This window comes from Bombus fervidus, chromosome 10 (assembly GCF_041682495.2).
Source record: "Bombus fervidus isolate BK054 chromosome 10, iyBomFerv1, whole genome shotgun sequence".
In the NCBI taxonomy this organism is placed as follows: domain Eukaryota; kingdom Metazoa; phylum Arthropoda; class Insecta; order Hymenoptera; family Apidae; genus Bombus; species Bombus fervidus.
The window spans coordinates 1,963,821-1,970,762 of record NC_091526.1 but is presented as its reverse complement, the minus strand read 5'-3'; the positions used below and the strand labels follow the sequence as shown (position 1 = coordinate 1,970,762).

Here is a 6,942-nt window from a genome sequence, read left to right as displayed (position 1 = left end):
CAACTCTATTGTGATTGTTTATCCTCTAACGCATTCTCGAATTTTCCATAATTGAGAAGAGGGTGACAAAGGAATACCCGAGGCGACCATCGCACCTGCTAATCCGTCTGTCCCTTAAACAATATTTCATACATCAAACAAACAAACAACTACTTGGGTTTTACCTACCTGCTAGTTAGGGGGTCCCCCCAAAAAGTCCTAATCCATGCTGTAGTAATAAACATGGAACTCACCGACGACTATATAAACTTGGCATTTCGCTCGAGGGGGCATTTCCAGTTCGAATATCGAGCGGAACGTTTAAAAGTTCTTCAGGTTTGGAAGTGCTTTACGATTGGTAGCGTCCTTATACATTTTCGTCACATTTGGAACAGTGAGTATCTTATTTCCTTTCAATCGTTTCTTCCACTGATTTTTCACGCAATTCGTAAATTAAATTTTTTTTTTTTTTTTATTTTTTTGTTTCCAGATTGTGCCTTATAACGAAACGATGGCGGAATCTGAACCTGAATTTAACGCCTTGCACACCATATCACATGTTCCGGAAAATCTACCACCGGATTACGTTGTGGTGCAGTATACTTCCCCGATTGATCGACGCACTATGCAGATTGGCCTGCATCGTTCCTTTGTATACCATCTGATGGGAAGAGTGCCAAGGGAGATAATCGGCGTTCTATCACGAGTATATCTCGATTTTCTCTCTGCTTTGCAAAAAGATGGAATTATGGCTCGCGGAGAGGAAGAGGAAAATGAAGAATCACCTGACCGATAATTCGACTTGGAAACTACTTTATTAAACCGTGATATTTGTGACAATGTTACATTAACATTTTGATACTTTAATTCTGTTACAATATATTTCTTTAACTAATTTTTGCGAGAAAGGTAGTTTAATGACATATTGTATATACGAATTTTCTTCAACTGCTATTAACTATTTAAAATTTGCTACATGTTACATTTTGAAATAAAACATTTTATAAAATATACATGTATATAGTAATCTTAAATCTTAAATTAGATGTTGCGTATAAAAAGCTCATCACATATAAGTTGTACTGTACTTTATAGTAAATAAATTTTATACTTCTACTTAAAAGATAGATTCTAAATTTACTTTATCCCTTCAATTCCATATCCTATAATAATATCCATTTATCATATAATAGATCATAATTTCCGTCAAGTTTGTTAAAGTTTCTTTAACAACTTTTGTGCTTCCTGTTTAGCATCTCGATCATCTTCGTTCTTTGCAGGATATTCAAGGGCAATTTTTAAATATTTCATAGATAGCTCTTTCTGATTTAATTTTAAGTAGGTTTTGCCCAACATTAATAAATTTTGACTATAGAAATTGGGATCAATTTCCTCTGCGGTTTCAAAATATTTTAGAGCTTCCTCAAAAGATGAAGATGGTGGTTCTCCAAATATTACAGATGCAATTTTTCTTTGATACCATGTTAAATCAGCAACTTGATAGCACCAAGTACCAAGCATGTACATAAGAGGTGGTTCTTTTGCATTTAGTTCCATTGCTCTCTGCGATATTAAACATATTCGATACAATTGCTTGACATCGTATCAGGGAAAGAAATATTAATATATTATCATGAAATATACCAGCATATGTTTCTTAATATTATATGACTCTTTTATTTGTGCCTTCACTCCTTCATAAAGAGTCTTACAATTGCGAAGAATCGATGCCCATTTGTATGCAGCCCAATTATCCTCATTTATTTCAAGTGCTTTAAGTATTAAATCATAAGATTCGAAAATTCATTTCTTTCCATCTACTTCACTCACAGTCTTAGACAATTTATACATTGCTCTACACAAACGCCATATAATTTCAATATCACCGCTATCCTATACAAATGTTCAGTTTTGTTATCTACATTTATAAGTGATATACGCAATGTAATTACTTTATAATTTATTAGAAGGTTATGTATTTCCTCCTATTGTTCTCGCTCGTATAATTCATCGGCTTTTCCTATTAGAACTTCTTTTGTAGTTGTCACTGCTTCTGCTCCATGATTCTGCTCCATGCTTCTTTCTGCTCCATGCCTCTGCTCCATGATTCTGCTCCATGCTTCTTTCTGCTCCATGCCTCTGCTCCATGATTCTGCTCCATGCTTCTGTTCAATGCTTCTGCTTGCTCGATGCTTCTGCTTGCTCGATGCTTCTGCTCCATTCTTCTGCTCCATGCTTCTTTCTGCTCCATACCTCTGCTCCATCCTTCAGGTCCATTCTTCTTTGTGGCCCATGCTTCGGCTTGCTCCATGCTTCCTTCTGGTCCATGTTTATGCTTGTTCCATGCTTCTTCTTGGACCATGCTTCTGCTTGCGCCATGCTTCGGTTTGCTCCATGATTCCGCTACTTGATTCGGCTGCATTCTTCTTTCTGCACCACGATTCTCCTCCATGCTTCTGCTCCATGCTTCTGCTCCATGTTTCTTTCTGGTCCATGCTTCTGCTCCATGGTTATACGTTTCAAGGTAATAGCACACAACGTTATACGTTATAAGGTAATAGTACACAACGTTATACGTTATAACGTAATGCTACATAACGTTATACGTTAGAAGGTTACAGTACATAACGTTATACGTTATAAGGTTACAGTATACAACGATATAAGTTATAAGGTAATAGCATATAACGTATAACGATATAAGGTAATAGTATATAACGTTATACGTTATAACGTAGTGCTACATACCGTTATACGTTCTACCGAAATAGTATACAACGTTATACGTTATAACGTAATGCTGAATAACGTTATATGTTATAAAGTAATATTATATAACGTTATACGTTATAAGGTAATAGCATATAACGTATAACGTTATAAGGTAACAATATATAACGTATAACGTTATAAGGTAATAGCATATAACGTTATACGTTATGAGGTAATAGCATATAACGTATAACGATATAAGGTAATAGTATATAACGTTATACGTTATAACGTAATGCTACATAACGTTATACGGTAGAAGGTTACAGTATATAACGTTATACGTTATAAGGGTACAGTATATAACGATATACGTTATAAGGTAATAGTATATAACGTATAACGATATAAGGTAATAGTATACAACGTTATACGTTATAAGGTAATAGTATATAACGTTGTACGCTATAACGTAATGCTACATAACGTTATACGTTATATGGTAATAGTATACAACGCTATACGTTATGAGGTAATAGTATATAACGTTATATGTTATAAGGTAATAGTATATAACGTTATACGTGATATCGTAGTGCTACATACCGTTATACGTTATAACGTAATACTACACAACGTTATACGTTATAACGTAATGCTACATAACGTTATACGTTAGAAGGTTACAGTATATAACGTTATACGTTATAAGGTTACAGTATACAACGATATACGTTATAAGGTAATAGCATATAACGTATAACGATATAAGGTAATAGTATGTAACGTTATACGTTATAACGTAGTGCTACATACCGCTATACGTTCTACCGAAATAGTATAAAACGTTATACGTTATAACGTAAGGCTACAAAACGTTATATGTTATAAAGTAATATTATATAACGTTATACGTTATAACGTAGAGCTACATAACGTTATACGTTATAACGTAGAGCTACATAACGTTATACGTTATAACGTAATAGTACACAACGTTACACGTTATAACGTAATGCTACATAACGTTATACGGTAGAAGGTTACAGTATATAACGTTATACGTTATAAGGTTACAGTATATAACGATATACGTTATAAGGTAATAGTATATTACGTATAACGATATAAGGTAATAGTATACAACGTTATACGTTATAAGGTAATAGTATATAACGTTGTACGCTATAACGATATGCTACATAACGTTATACGTTATATGGTAATAGTATACAACGCTATACGTTATGAGGTAATAGTATATAACGTTATATGTTATAAGGTAATAGTATATAACGTTATACGTGATATCGTAGTGCTACATACCGTTATACGTTATAACGTAATAGTACACAACGTTATACGTTATAACGTAATGGTACATAACGTTATACGTTAGAAGGTTACAGTATATAACGTTATACGTTATAAGGTTATAGTATACAACGATATACGTTATAAGGTAATAGCATATAACGTATAACGATATAAGGTAATAGTATGTAACGTTATACGTTATAACGTAGTGCTACATAACGTTATATGTTATAAAGTAATATTATATAACGTTATACGTTATAACGTAATGCTCCATAACGTTATACTTTATAAGGTAATGGTATATAATATTAGACGTTATAAGGTAACAGTATATAACGTATAACGATATAAGGTTATAGTATATAACGTTATACGTTAGAACGTAATGCTACATAACGCCATATGTTATATGGTAATAGTATATAACGTTATACGTTATAAGGTAATAGTGTATAACGCTATAGGTTAGAAGGTAATAGTATATAACGTTATACGTGATATCGTAGTGCTAGATAACTGTCACGTCCCGCGCTCCGCACGTGCTGTAACAAGAACAAGAAAACCACTCTATACAAAACGCGCGAATAAGGCACTACGAAACGAAAGGAAGGATTAACAAAATGAGGGCGACTAATAGATCCAACCAATAAACAAAATACATATACACACAACTCTAAATAAACCTACCAATAACCGACTTGGAATTTGAAAACCTATGGTTCAATATAATATAAACCCAACCAGTATAAAATAAAATAAATAGAACCAACTAATGGATTGAACGAGTCATGAACCAAACAAGTAAACCAGGAAATAAGAATAACTACAGAAATGGAAATGATTGAAACGCCAGGAATATATGTATATATAAATATATTTTAATCAATCAACGCTGCAACAACTCGGAGAGTTACATATAAGTATAAACATATATGCCAAACATGTAATAACCTAGTAAATATTAGAGACAGTACTTCCAATACTATGCAACGAATACAATATTATCAATTTATGAAATATATGTATATATGAAATCAAAAAACTAATAGTCTAACGAATACATAAAACATACAATGTTATACTATTAAAGAAATAAAGGTTACATTATCAGAAATATATATATGTGTGCGCATTCTACATTATTAAATCAAATCAATAATCTAAGATACATACTTAAAACTAGCCTACATTCCGATAAAGAGTTATAAAATAGGAACTACATTATGAAACATGCATGTCTATATATAAAAAATATATATATAAATAATCTATATTCTAAACTAAACCACTACTAATAATCTATAAAAGAAATAGAACACACAACGTAACACTTGGGACTAAGTAACAACTTGTCGATAGGCCAAACGTTCAAAATAATTAACACAGCAATGACTTGAAGATTTGCATACAGAAATTCTATCATCAAACACAAATATGTAAAAACACATTAAGCACACAATAATTTAGAAATAAAACCTTCAATACTATGTTGTCACAATACAAGATATGTATATATGAAATCAAATAATTGACACATAACCTCAAATACACAACATTACATTGCTAAAGAATCTAAATGAAAATCACACTGCCAGAAATATATACATATATACGTGCGCGTGTGTGTGTTCTATCTTATTAAATGAAGTTAATATAAAATAAATAATTAACATTTCATTTGGTATAAATACTACACTGCCAGAAGAAATATGTATATATGCATATGTGTGTGTGTGTGTGTGTGTGTGTATGTGTGCGTTTTATATTATCGAACACTCTATAAAATAAACTACTCAAAACAATAAATAACGCTATCGAAGAATTACAAAACATTAGTCATATTAAAATCACACACAATATAAATATATATATGTATATTCACACGAACAATACTATTGTCACTTTAAAGTAATAACAATATTAATAAATAAATGTTCTAATTGCGGTAGAATAAGGAAAAACGAGCGACAGAAAATTACTTCGATATCAAACAAAACTAAAGATCCGCCACTATAACCTCACTGATGACATTTATGAGCGGCCATGTTAGATTTACACGCGCGCATCGGACACAATGACACGCGTTATGGCGACGGGAATATTAGGGATTAATGGAAATCAGGCGCAAGAAACAAATCATGAAAACACATTATTAACATTTTTCTTTAATAAATTCTATGCGCAACTACATTGTCAAATATAAATGTAAAAATATATATATATATATATATATAATTAAAAAAGGGGGAAATATAAAATTAAATAAATACACACATATTTAACAAACATAAAAAAAAAGATAACCTTACACTATCGCATTTAAAATGTATATATATATATATATATATATATATATATATTCAACACAAAAAAAACAAGATGCATCTAAAAAAAAAAAATAATATAATAATAAGGAACCCACGATTATCAAACAACGAACCAACGAAATTGAAGCAGCTACACCAAGTCAAAATCGATGCAAGGAGCTCCAGGACAAAGTTCGCTGAACTCACGCATACACCAATAACGCACAACGGGGAAATTCCCTTTCTCCCAGAAGCATGGTGACGAAGATGTGCCACCAAAACCTCTCCGGGAATTTCATTTGATGGGTCTTCTCGAGTCGCCCATGGGTTCTTCGGAATCCCTCTTTCGCTGGCGCTGAAACAACACGATACAGTTTAAATAGAACGAAACAGAACGAATCAAGCGGACTAAAAACAAGACAAAACACGCACCAGAGAAGTCTGGATAGGAACCCCTGATGGAAATGCCTCCGCAAACATTGTTCAAACGTCGATCACCGAAGCCTAGAGAAACAACAAGAAAAGGAAAAAGGATCAAAATCACGAAAACAACCATAATATGCAAATATCCATCTAAACCAAACTTACGCAAACTAACTCGAAGGAGGAGGCCCTTGTTGTGGGA

At 32.4% G+C, this 6,942-nt stretch overlaps 1 pseudogene; it reads right to left on the bottom strand.

The window, feature by feature from the left end:
- Positions 1 to 1,155: 1,155 nt before the first annotated feature.
- Positions 1,156 to 2,431, bottom strand: LOC139991441 (regulator of microtubule dynamics protein 1-like; annotated as a pseudogene).
- Positions 2,432 to 6,942: the final 4,511 nt, after the last annotated feature.